Source organism: Schistocerca americana, chromosome 2, assembly GCF_021461395.2.
Source record: "Schistocerca americana isolate TAMUIC-IGC-003095 chromosome 2, iqSchAmer2.1, whole genome shotgun sequence".
Taxonomy (NCBI): domain Eukaryota; kingdom Metazoa; phylum Arthropoda; class Insecta; order Orthoptera; family Acrididae; genus Schistocerca; species Schistocerca americana.
This window is the reverse complement of record NC_060120.1, coordinates 581,034,662-581,048,928: the sequence shown is the minus strand read 5'-3', so window position 1 is coordinate 581,048,928 and position 14,267 is coordinate 581,034,662. Positions and strand designations below refer to the sequence as shown.

General features: G+C 44.3%; 1 pseudogene; it reads left to right on the top strand.

The window, feature by feature from the left end:
* The first annotated feature begins 1,264 nt into the window (after positions 1-1,264).
* On the top strand, positions 1,265-1,383 carry LOC124597679 (annotated as a pseudogene).
* Positions 1,384-14,267: the final 12,884 nt, after the last annotated feature.

The window sequence follows — 14,267 nt, the reverse complement described above, 5'->3', positions numbered from 1 at the left end:
TTTCCAACCACGACAATATGCAGCGCGGTACAGACGGGTCCCATCAACATGCCGAATGGACCGCTCAGGATTGGCATCACGTTCTCTTCACCGATGAGTGTCGCATATGCCTTCAGCCAGACAATCGTCGGAGACATGTTTGGAGGCAACCCGGTCAGGATGAACGCCTTAGACACACTGTCCAGCGAGTGCAGCAAGGTGGAGGTTCCCTGCTGTTGTGGGGCGGCATTATGTGGGGCCGACGTACGCCGCTGGTGGTCGTGGAAGGCTCCGTAACGGCTGTATGATACCTGAATGCCGTCGTCCGACCGATAGTGCAACCATATCGGCAGCATATTGGCGAGGTATTCGTTTTCATGGACAATTCGCGCTCCCAGTGTGCACATCTTATGAATGACTTCCTTCAGGATAACGACATTGCTCGTCTAGAGTGGCCAGCATGTTCTCTAGACATGAACCCTATCGGCAGGCCTGGGATGGATTGAAAAGGGATGTTTATGGACGACGTGACCCACCAACCACTCAGGAATTTACGCCGAATAGCCGTTAAGTGTGGGACAATCTGGAACAACAGTGCCTTGATGAACTTATGGATGGTATGCCACGACGAATACAGGCATGCATCAATGCAAGAGGACGTGCTATTGGGTGTTAGCGATGTGTACACCAATCTGGACCACCACCTCTGAAGGAAATGATGTTTATGTTGATCTATATTCCAATTTTCTGTACAGGTTCCGGAACCCTCGGAACCAAGGTAATGCGAAACTTTTTTTCGATGTGTGTACATTTTTATAATATGTATGAATTCTTTTTTCCGCGACACAATCTTATGAACTAAATAAAGCGTATGCGATGCTCCAAACAATGCTGCAGTTACCAGCGGAAACACTATTAAAATTCGTCTGGTAGTTTCGGAGATACGCGTGTTCGTAGACAGACATGATGACGGTTTTACGAATTATTTTATTATAGTCTTGTAATATCGTGCGTTTTACAGGTAGTGAACTGATGTGTATTTCTTCGCGAACATAGAAAGGTTTAGTATGTAATGCTTCCCAGAACCTGGTTACTATAATCACCGATTACGCTGAAGCTGCGCATCAGTCTTCTGCGACGTTTCCCTTCTAAGGATTCCTACAAACAGTAAAGACCTATATGAAGTTAGATTGTATCTCGTATTTCAAAGAATATTTCACTTTTGTTTCCCGATTTCACGCAGTAACGTTTAATTGTTTACAACATCACAACATGTATGCCAGAAACCAACGGTCATATAATTTTGAATACACCGGTTCTCGTACGATCAGCGAAGTTAAGTAACATCGGGCCCGGTTAGTACTTGGATGGGTGACCGCCTGGGAACACAGAGTGCTGTTGGCTCCCTTCATTTCAGCCCGCCGGCTGGCCGGCGATCTAACGCGCTGCTTCCCGACCGGGAAGGCGTGCCGGTCCCCGGGCTGAATCCACCCGGCGGATTAGTGTCGAGGTCCGGTGTGCCGCCCAGCTGTGGATGGTTTTTAACGCGGTTTTCCATCTACCCCGGCGTATGCGGGCTGGTTCCCCTTATTCAAAAATGGTTCAAATGGCTCTGAGAACTATGGGACTTAACATCGGAGGTCATCAGTCCCGTAGAACTTAGAACTACTTAAACCTAACTAACCTAAGGACATCACACACATCCATGCCCGAGGCACGATTCGAACCTGCGACCGTAGCGGTCGCGCGGTTCCAGACTGAAGCGCCTAGAACCGCTCGGCCACAGCGGCCGGCCTCCCCTTATTCCGCCTCAGCTACACTATACCGGCGATTGCTGCGCGAACACCGTTTCCACTACGCAAACTTTTCAGGTCACACTTGTCTGCTACGAGACGTTCCCGGGGTCCGAACCGCACAATAACCCTGAAATCGGTGTGGGGCGGCGGTGGTGTGAGTGGACTGCTGTGACCTGTTGTGGAGTTGTGAACCATTGAGGGCTACGGCGGGACGAAGCCTCTTAGTCATTTCTAGGTCCCCGGTTTAATACAATACAACGCCAGAAACTGTACGTAACGGACTGATTTCATTTGTTACCTGTAGAAACTTAGTTTATCACGTTCAAGGAAAAACATTTATTGACAGATGAGACAGAGCAAAGCTAAATTCGGAAGATAACTGGAAATGTTTGTTCCGAGTGATTTCTGCAACTTCACAGTAGAATTTCTATTTCAAAATTTGGGTAGTGAAAGATTTATATAGTTTTTATGTTACTAAAATAAATGCTTTTACTATTACAGTACTTCGTATATAAATGGTCGAATTAAAACTATACTTTCGATAATAATTAATCCAGTCCTTGTGATTTTGTGGGTAATGAAACATACAGCATAACGGCGTTTCTTCTATCTGAGAAGGTGAAGTACCTTACAAATTTACAATGATTTCAAGGGAAAAAAATGACCTGCAGATAGTCGTTCATAAATTGAATAAAATTTGTTACGGATTTGATCTGAAAATTTCGGTGCACTAAACTAATATCACGGCTTTTAAAAATAACAGCTGAATTCGGACTAAGATTTTGTGAACAACAGAACAAGTAAAACACTTCAGATACACAAAATAAAGTGAGCAAGTTACGTAATATATGCACAGCAGTAAGCACATATCCAAACAATATAACTCCCGAACAAAAAGCGATTGAAGTTTTGCAAGACTAGAAAATGGAAGTGAATCATCGGTTGTGAACAAAATGCACATGCAAAATACGGACATGTGGCTTTTAACAAGTCCCGGTGTTGATATCAGAGGTAAACTAAACGAGTACATAGTAACAGAAAAATTAGGAGAAAACAACCGAAGAAGCGCTGAAAATCTCTAAAAAAGTGTCTTCTGAGATTATAAGTAAAAATAAGGTTATAAAAATCGAAAAGAACACGGGGAAAAGATGGTAACTGATACTAGCAGTAAGTACACTGATACAAGAAGTGAAGAAGAAGAAGGTATCTGCGAAGTTCAAAAATATTTTTGAATATGCTTAATATTTCTACTCATTCACGTAACTGGCTGCGCCATCAGATCCCTTCGGTGTTTTCTGTTTTCAGCTTACCACAGTATCCTCCAGTGGTGGCTTGTCCACTTCCGAAACTTCTGGTCGTTACACAGTGGCATTGTCCGCTCTAATACCTCAGCGCTCACCGGCCTGTGAGAGCCTGTCTGTCAGCCAGTCAGTCAGTCCTTCACTCTCACACACACTCCTGTTCGCATGTCCTTCCCTCCTCTCGAAGTGTAAGCACAAAAACATGGTACACAAACAACCGTTGGAAAGCTACTGACAAGCGCCCCTCATCTGTCCATTTCTGTCACTTCCGCTCTGGCGTCATTTTGTGCAGAAGGTGTCACTGCATGTCATCTTTGTTTTCGAAGCAGTTGCTACTGACACCTACTCTGCCTTTGGAATTCGACATCCGTGTGTGTCTTCTCCTACAAACACAGAGGGCTCTAAAATTCGCTCCAGCTATCACTCCGCTTTCAAAATCTGTTAATGGCCGTCGTGCGGCCATAATCACGTCGAAAACTTTTTCACATGAATCATCTGAGCACAATTGACAGTTACGCCAATGCGCTGCCATTTTATACCTATACTACCGCCACCTGTGTATGTGCATACCCTGTAACTTTTGTCACCTCAGTGTGTATTGCTGAGTATGCGGACCATCCCACCTCGGCAAGGTCCAGGGTTCATCGACGGGAAATGTGTTAGTTACAAATATGGCCCTTACTTTGAGGAAACTCACTCAGTTGAATTATATGAGAACCTAGCAGAAGAAACACAAGCGGTTTTACCTTTGACATCGTAGTATTACGTGAGCAATTTGGTACTTCCACAAAATTTGCGAGAATACGTATTACAGGTCTCCGTGAATCCGCTGCGTTTGGTAGATTGTTTTGATGCAGAAGCTTCATGCGGAAGAAATAAAAGAGTGACACATCGAGGCGGATACGCAATAGCACGTCGTGCAGTCGTAAAATGCCAAATGGCAATCGCACAGAATACCAATACCTAAGCTATTGGCAATATACGGGACAGTTGACAGTCACTTACCAAAGCCCAGCTACCATACAGTCGAATCTATTGACAAGGGAACGATGTCTGGTGTACATTGGTACGTACTGTGTAGTTAATATTGAATTCCCTAAGGGCGGCGATGTAACTTACAAGCGCACGAACTGTCTCCAAGTGAATTGAACGACGCAGTGATCTGCAGAACATTGCAAAACGGGTACGACTACATACCTTAATTACAGAAGTGAAAGTATATAGAACAGAGGCATAATTATGACCTACTGGTGCGCCAAGTGTCCTGCGTATACATAACGTACAAGTTAGACTAGATGCAAGTGACTCGACTCTTCAAAGACATGAACTGGAGTTATGTGCACACTGCTCATGACATGAATGAAAAATACAGCACTTTATTAAGCCCTTAGCTTACTTAAAAGTTCCTCTTCCACCAAAAGGAACCCATATTAGACTACAGTCTTCAAGGAAGCGATGAATTACTCTAGGAATAAAGGAATCTTTTAAGACAAAAATGCAAGGGTACTTGTGAACATAGGCTTCCGCAGCCGTTGTCACAGTCAATAAAATTTTTCTGGGTTTGAGGCCGGATTGTCAACTATAAAACTCCGGCGTTTCGGCGACTGTTGTAAGTTAGCAAAACACCCTGAGGAAGGCGCCTTGCAACAGTCGCCGAAACGTCGGAATTTTATAGGTGACAATGCGGCCTCAAACCAGGAAGAATTTTATTGACTGGAAGTGTCCTTGTTAGCCTGAAACATTTGTGATGGCGATGCTCTAATTCATTATGAACAGGAATTTTCTCTTATTAACTTCTGTGTAATAATTACGTACATCATTTCAATTAAGTCGTTTGTGGAATTATGACAAACACTATATGATAAGAAAAAATCTATACTTATAAAACGTGAGGACTTCTTAAAAATACATCTATGCAAAACTCTTACGTACTACTAATCTTTGTTCTAAGAAGCTGTAATTTCTTTGTATAGGCAAGAACGGATGTTAATTTGTCACCTTCCTATCTTGGCTGTGGCATGATGCAGATGTACACACGTTACCTTTAATCTTTATACCAATAACAGTTGAACAATTTATATCAAGATTTTCTTAATTTTTATGAAATGATTTACCTTTCAGTTCTCCTGTTTTAACTGTATGTAATAAATTATTTTTTGGCCATTTTATTTACGTTGGAAGCTGTATCGTTAGTTTCTCTCTTGACAGGCGAACCTGTATCTTTACATGAAGTCTGACTAACTTTCAACAAATTTATATGCATTTTAAACACGTACACGGTTATTTGTTACCAAGAGCGCCGTCAGCCAACAATGACCATTTCTATTTTGAGCGGGAAAAATACAAAACCCAGTCAAATTCACTCTCACGCTCTCTGTTGTCACGACAGTGTGATCTGATGCGATGTGGTCTGATGTACATAATTTAGGGGAAACGTTTAAGGCTCATTAGGCTTAACGTGGTGTGATGGATGTTCAAGCGGCTCTGTAAGTTGACGTTAAAATGTACTGCGATACCAGGAGGATTTTCATATATCGTCCTGTCAACATCGAGGTCATTCGGGCGAAAAACTGAAAATAGTGCAGAAAATACAATTCTGTACGTTAAACGACAATCATCAAAGCAAAGCACAGTAAGAGCAGTCGTAAGGAGAGATGGGGTAAATACATTTCAGATATCAAAAATTATCTGTATGGATGATAGTTTTCGCAAATTAAGAAGACTCAGAATAGGACAGAAAGGAAGTAGCTTACATAAAACTAGCTGTTGAAGACAGATGTTTAGAAGAGGCACCATAACTAGAAGCTATGTTATATCCTGGTTTGAACTCTCACCAGCTACATATATACGCAAACACGCGGAACCGGTAACATTACACAATTTAATTGACTAAGGTTTCAAGGCTGACATTTCATATGTATTTCAGCTTCGTCTGTAGAATTTTTGGAAAAGAAAACAAAGAGCTACAGAACTAGAAACGACACAGTGACGAAACAACGCAAAAAACCAAAAAAAGTGCTCTGCATCTGGGTATCCGTATGGCAGTGAGCGACTGCTGCTAAAGAACGAAAAAAGCGGCATACAGACTTCGGAAATGAGATTTTTCAGATTACTACTAGATGCCTCAAGATGAAAGGAGGAGAAACCTGGCAATACGGCAACAGCTGAACATTTGTAGTTCTGAGGAAAAGGTAAGAAGCTTAAAAAAAATTAATGGTAGATCGACGTACAGAGGGTACCCAATGAAAAGGTACCTTTTCCTTTACGACGAAAGACGAATAAGAAATGCTGGCGACCGAACAGTGGATGGGCAGAACTGATGCAGACTTGATGACGCAAGGAGCGTAAGATGTAGTTCTTGATAGAAGGCGAAAATAAAGTTAACAAATAATCACACTGTTATGTAACTACTGTTACAAATAACAGTTAACTGAGCAACATTTTCATGCATGTTTGTAGAAAAACATGTGCAGGTTGTCCCAGGATAGGTGGTAAATATTCAAGGATATGGCAGGAAGGAAACAAAAAGGTCTAGTAAACAAGGGCTCTAAAACGCATACCGTAAGAGCTATGAGCAATTGTTTAGTAGAAGAGATGTGTTTCACAGTATCGAAGATGAGTAAGTGCTCACAACTCTTGACGTATGCATTTTGAATCCACGTTTACTAGACTCTTTTGCTTCGAATGATCGTTCCTGTTATATCCTTTAATACTCTCCGTTCTTCCTGGTACGCTATATATGAGCCACCGTGTGTCGAATGAAGACACGCAAAACCAGTGTCATGTTTTATGCAACTGTTTAAACGTGTTGATATATTCTTTGCGGGAACTGACCGTTCTTTTTAGTTATAACGTTCTCGCTCGCTTGGAAGATAAATGTCTGCATAGCGATCTAAATGCAACGGACAATGGCGACACCCTCTTTACAGCAGAGCTCGTAAATGATGAATGGAGTCCGCTAGCCCTTACTATTTGTTAAAAAAGAACAGCTAAGTGTGCGTGGCCTAAATGAAAAGAAAAAAAAACGCGGTGTTCGGCTTCTTGCTGCGGTAATAGAATATGTAAGACACGCCTGTAGCTGCTGGCCTTCCTTGTCGGGGCGGATAATCTTTATTTCTTCTACGGGACTCCGGCCGTTTCATCCTCTTATAAGCGTCGGGTTCTCTCCGCACGGCTTGGCGCTGCTTTTACGTCGCATTAATAGCGTGAGCTCCATGTTAAACACTACACTACGCTGCATGACACGTTTCTCCTGCGTCTCAACTCATGAAATCCATTCTTCGGGAAGTAAGATCTACCGGAATGGTCAACAGCTCGACGTCTTCGTAACTTCCCAGCTTCTACAATGTGTTTACTAAAGAGCTGCTAGCTTAAAAATTCCGAAAGTGATCCAGCAGATTTATGCAAATGTCGGACAGGCGGTTTTAGTCCAACACATTCCTTCTTCCTGGCCTACTGTATGTTCACGGGGTCGGCATGTTAATCTGGGTGACTTTGCTACAATAATTGTAGACGGTGGCCAGATGCCCTAGTCACCACCCCTCGCTGCCCGACTCCCCCCCCCCCCCCCCGCCCTTCCCCTTCGCCGCCATCAGTGTTGACGGCTCAGGCTTGAGAAGCGGTAACAAAATAGTGTGTCGTGTCGAGAAACATCTATCACCCGCGTCAACTGCGTCCCGATCAGCGCGTGAAAACATCTAGTAACGCTAGCTTGTGGATTAATGTTACTGGCGAGAACTGTGCCACCAGTCTAAACTTATAACGACTAATTACAACAGTAGTTTTAACATATATGTGTTCAATGTAACTGAACAGAAGACTTCAGTATTTATTAAGTAATGCAACATACTTTTACTCTGGACCGATTCAGGTTGGAAAAAATGCGGAATTTTTGTGGAACATCGTGAAATATTCCCGCGTCAGACCCTGTAGTTTCAATAAGTTCCGTTATAAGGCAGCGCTATACGTAATGGCATCTGTAACGGTCGTACCTTAGCAGAGAGCTGCCATTGAGTTTCTTTTGTCGGATAACCAGAGAATTGCAGATATTCATAGGCACTTGCAGAATGTGTAAGGAGACCTGGCAGTAAAGCACAGCGAGTCGTTTAGTGTGGCGCCTATTGCCATCACACCAAGTTCGCTCAGACCTCCCGTATCTCCTCCGTGCCAGCCGGCCGCATACAGCTATGACTCCTGCAGTGCTGGAACGTGCGGACACACTCATTCGACGTGGTCAACGGATCACAGTCAAACACCTGGCTGCACAGCTGGACGTCTGTTGGTAGCGCGGGGGCTACTGAAAGGTGTGTTCCCACTGGGTTGCTCGCCGCCTAACAGAAGGCCGTAAAGGGCAACGAAGGCTCACGTGTGTGAAATTGTTTGCGCGTTACGAGGCTGATATAATCTTTTCTGAACATCGTCACAGGCGATGAAACGTTGGTACATCACTTCGAAACAGAAACAAAACAGCAATCCATTGAGTGGGGCCACACCAACTCCCCTCCGAAGAGAATGCTGAAAGCTGCTCCGTCAGCCGGTAAACTCGTGGCCACGTCGGAGACGGTGAGGTTATTTGACGCAGCATACGTTGGTTCCGACGCCGACCAGTACAGAGGTACCAAGCGGGCACTCACACCCCACACCCCACCCAAGTAAGGTCGCGTGTGGCCGTCGCACTGAACGGAGATTATAGTGAGAAATAGGGTTCTGCCAAAAGACTGGAGAATAATGTGTTGTATTAGAATCCTGAGAGAAACAAACTGCTTTCAGAAAAAAATGTGTTGCGTTACTTATTGAACGCCCCTCGTATTTCATTTTGACTTCGTGGCTGAAGTGCCAGCTAATGATTCTCCCAATTTACGATAGTATCAGTGGTGAGCAGTGCAGCCGAAGTTTAGTGTTTGCTCAGCTTAATATATTTCATCTTACCTGATAGCATTGGATTTCACTGTGTGAATACTTCCCCAATCTCTTACCGAATGAACAGTATAGAATTTTATCGTTAGCCTGCAGTGGGAGCAGTAAGAAAGAAAGCAAGCAAGCAGCCGCTGTGGGGAAGGCAGATACGTTGAATTTAAGCGCGCCGTCGTACAATATTCAGTCCACGTGCCCGTGTTTTACGTGACTGAGCAGCAATCGCGTGAGTGAGGGAGACCAAGTTTAACTATTTCAACCCCCGGGCGTGTTACAAAATGTAGGTCTTCCTGTAACTGGCTGGTTTACGTAAGATCGAACGCCAAAGGAAGACGAGGGTGGGGTGGGGGGGGGGGGGGGGGGGAGCCGCCTCCAATAGGACAATGCCGGCTCTTCACCAATGGGAATTCATTCAAATTTCTAGAAAGCTTGTGAGTCTATTCCATGTTCTGCAGTTACGAAATACACGACTAAATTAAAAGTAATCGTGTTACCTCGTGACTAAAAATGGTTCAAATGGCTCTGAGCGCTATGGGACTTAACATCTGAGGTCATCAGTCCCTTAGAACTAGTTAAACCTAGCTAATCTAAGGACATCACACGCATCCATGCCCGAGGCAGGATTCGAGCCTGTGACCGTAGCGGTCGCGCGGTTCCAGACTGAAGCGCCTAGAACCGCTCGGCCACTCCGGCCGGCTCTCGTGACTACAATCCACAGGAAAAAAAGAAAAGCAACCACAAATGGAAGCATCGAGAACATACACAGCATGGTATTCGGAAGATGAAATCAGAGGTGTACGAAACAGCTGGCACCGCACGTAAATCACAATAATGCACTTTTTTAGGTGAAGAATTGACTTCAAGAAACCTGTATGCTCGATGATTGCCATTTGTTGAATGATGATCAAAGTAAACGTGAAAACTTGCAAGCAATGTATCAACAGTTCTTAAAAGGATCTCAACTGATTGTGTATACCGATTTCTCTCACTTAATAAAATGTGCGTCCACTACTGCAAGCCAATAAGTAAACGCCAATGAATGCTGTGTGCCGGGTAAAAGCCGTTAGCCCGGTACCAGAAGGTAACAACTACTTTATTAGACAGTACTTTCAGGAACGACAAAGGGACTCATCTCGCTGATTATTCCGCAAATAGTGCAACAGTAACTAATAAATGTTACGCGACTACTTTGAACCAAGTGTGTGAAAAAGGAATGCGAGAAGAAACTGAATGGCACAGGAAAATGTTTTCGTCAGAATACTGAAAGGAGCTTTCTCCTCGCCAGATCTGATACCTGATGACTGCAACAATTGCCGAAAATTAATCTCCGGCTGGAAAAAAAGTTTCAAGTTCTACGTATATTATGGCAGCCGTACATGAGTATTTTTCAAACCTTCCGGTACTACAAGGCTTGAACCTCAGCACTGGAAAGACGTTTCGTGAAGTGTGGAGACCTAAAACGACTACGTTGAGTGCATTATGGACTTTATTTCATAAAAGGGCCCCAAAATTTAGCAACCACCACATGTCCTGTAGGCCCACATCAAGAAGACTTTGTAGGTAGTATACTTACCTACATGTCTACAACCGAGTGAAGTTAAGAGCAGTTATACGGTAAAAACAAACCAGTAATTTTCCTGCTCCAATTGCTCAACCTTACGGGCTTCAAGATTGAAACAAATTATACTCCAGCGTTATTTTCATTGTCAAACGGGGTGTAGTTCAGTCGACGCCAAGGTTAAAAAAACCATGTGTTTTCCGACGCAGTTCTGGTCTCTCTTCAGTCTGCAGTTATTCTACAGACTGAGTAGAGAGCATATCATTTGCAGTCGCCTGACACTTTAGATCGTTACACTGTTATTAAGAGAAACTGACGGTTGGTGTGGAACATAGGAGTCCACCCTGCAAGCGGTGACAACTAAGAGCATCTCTTCCGGCAATTGTGTGAGCGACAGGTGTCAATGCAGATGTGTAGATGCCTGAATTATGAGTAGAGGCCAAGACAGGCCCGTCAGCGGTGGCAAAAAACCGTGTGTGTGTGTGTGTGTGTGTGTGTGTGTGTGTGTTATCCAAAAACCCCGGAGAAGCCAGAGGCGTCGTATACCAGACACAGAGTCGCAATAGCAAATACAAAAAAAACTGATAACAGCCGAGTCGATATAACAGGTATGATACGGCGTGTAACGATTATCTTCAGGCAGAATATGCAGAATGGTGGTGCGCCGTGGAGCTGTCTTTATACTCTGGTCCTTGGCAGAAAGAGTCAATAATGCATGCGCCTTCTTGGGCATCAAGCCAAGATCAATGTAGATCCTAGCGTTACTAGTATGTGTAGTATCCCACAGCGATAGTAGAAGGGTTAGCGTCCCGTAGACACCAGCACTAGCTCAGTTGAGACAGAATGGAGAAATGAAGTCTCTAGGTTTTAAGAGTTTTCTCGATAAACACAACCACGGAAAATATGAATGAACATGTCCTGCAAGAGTCAAAACCTACTCCTTCTTCGCACAAGTCCAGTGCCTTCTCCATGTAAGACTCGTTAACGGTGCAGTCGAACCAATTAATTGAGGCCACTTTGACATCACAGCAGGACTCGTTTACAAACGCAGTAGTAAATAACATTACCAATTTCCTCGCGCAGGAATTCGTTCTGGTTATCTCTATCGTGTCGTGAAGTAATATGTCATGGTGAAGTCTGCGTCAACTCGCGAAACATATTCAGAAAAAGGTCCAAAAATACTGCCCCACAGAAGCTGAAAAATAAGCAGTGGAGGCAACTGAAGATCAGGTGGGGACCAGTGAAATACTGTAGTCAGATGGCGCCCTCTGATATCGAAAACAAGTTGTGCTGCTTTCGGTTGGTTAGAAAACAATAAGGCCATCATTTTCGTCGTCGTCGGCTGCACACTGCGCGCAGTGTGTCCACCATACGTCACGACTCCTTTCCTACCTAAGTCCTACTATCGAACAACATAAAATAAACATAAAACCAATGATGCATCACACGATATCTTGTGACTCGTATCCAAGTGGAAACAAAGTTCCCACATTACAGTATGCAAGACATCTGTGAACATCCAGGTACGTACAGTAACGTAGTGACGTAAACACTGGACCTCCGCTTAGAAATAGTGAGGCAAGTGGCCGACTATCCAGATTTAGGTCCTTCGTAGTTCACCTAAATGAGTTCAGTGCATTGCCGGACTGATTCTTTCCAAAAGGGTAGACCGATTTCCTGCCCCCATCCGAGATCACGTTTCGTTTCTAATGACCTCGTCGTCGACGGAACGGTAAATTCCAATATTTCTCCCTGGTGCACAAAGGGGGAGACTTCTACATCTACATACATAATCCGCAACCCACCATACGGTGCGTGGCGGAGGGTACCTCGTACCACAACTAGCATCTCCTCTCCCTGTTCCACTCCCAAACAGAACGAGGGAAAAATGACTGCCTATATGCCTCTGTACGAGCCCTAATCTCTCTTATCTTATCTTATCTTTGTGGTCTTTCCGCGAAATATAAGTTGGCAGCAGTAAAATTGTACTGCAGTCAGCCTCAAATGCTGGTCCTCTAAATTTCCTCAGTAGCGATTCACGAAAAGAACGCCTTCTTTCCTCTGGAGACTCCCACCCGAGATCCTGAAGCATTTCCGTAACACTCGCGTGGTGATCAAACCTACCAGTAACAAATCTAGCAGCCCGCCTCTGAATTGCTTCTCTGTCCTCCCTCAATCCGACCTGATAGGGATCCCAAACGCTCGAGCAGTACTCAAGAATAGGTCGTATTAGTGTTTTATAAGCGGTCTCCCTTACAGATGAACCACATCTTCCCAAAATTCTACCAATGAACCGAAGACGACTATCCACCTTCCTCACAACTGCCATTACATGCTTGTCCCACTTCATATCGCTCTGCATTGTTATGTTCAAATATTTAACCAACGTGACTGTGTCAAGCGCTACACTACTAATGGAGCATTCAAACATTACGGGATTCTTTTTCCTATTCATCTGCATTAATTTACATTTATCTATATTTAGAGTTAGCTGCCATTCTTTACACCAATCACAAATCCTGTCCAAGTCATCATGTATCCTCCTACAGTCACTCAACGACGACACCTTCCGGTACACTACAGCATCATCAGCAAAACAGCCGCACATTGCTATCCACCCTATCCAAAAGATCATTTATGTAGATAGAAAACAACAGCGGACCTACCACACTTCCCTGGGGCACTCCACATGATACCCTCACCTCCGATGAACACTCACCATCGAGGACAACGTACTGGGTTCTATTACTTAAGAAGTCTTCGAGCCACTCACATACTTGGGAACCAATCCCATATGCTCGTACCGTAGTTACGAGTCTGCAGTGGGGCACCGAGTCAAACGCTTTCCGGAAGTCAAGGAATATGGTATCCGCATGATACCCTTCATCCATGGTTCGCAAGATATCATGCAAAAAAAAAAAAAGGGCGAGTTGCGTTTCGAAGGAGCGATGCTTTCTAAACCCGTGCTGATGCATGGACAGCAAGTTCTCTGTCTCAAATGGTTCAAATGGCTCTGAGCACTATGAGACTTAACATCTGTGGTCATCAGTCCCCTAGAACTTAGAACTACTTATAGCTAACTAACCTAAGGACATCACACACATCCATGCCCGAGGAAGGATTCCAACCTGCGACCGTAGCGGACACGTGGTTCCAAACTGAAGCACCTGGAACCGCACGGCCACACCGGTTCTGTGTCTCAAGGAAATTAATTATATTCGAACTGAGAATATTTTCGAGAATCCTGCAACAAACCGTTGTTAAGGATATTGGTCTGTAATTTTGAGGATCCGTCCTTCTACCCTTCTTATATACAGGCGTCACCTGCGCTTTTTTCCAGTCGCTCGGGACTTTTCGTTGGGCAAGAGATTCGCGATAAATGCAAGCTAAGTAAGGAGCCAATGCAGCAGAGTACTCTCTGTAAAACCGAATTGGAATCCCATCAGAACCTGGCGATTTATTTATTTTCAACCCATTCAGCTGCTTCACAACCCCAGGGGTGTCTATCACTATGTCCTAATGGCCCTCTTCGGTTGCCACCAAAGATCCCATGGAAGCCCACCTCAGTGTACCTGAAAACTCAGTGATGCTGTGTCCTGTGTCCACTGAAATCCTAGCTGACGAAGCCGTGGGTCAACCGATGATGTGGAGCTCCATGTTTAACAACGGCCTTTGAACGGCGTGGCCCGAAACACTTGTGCCTGCATCGGCATTTTGCTC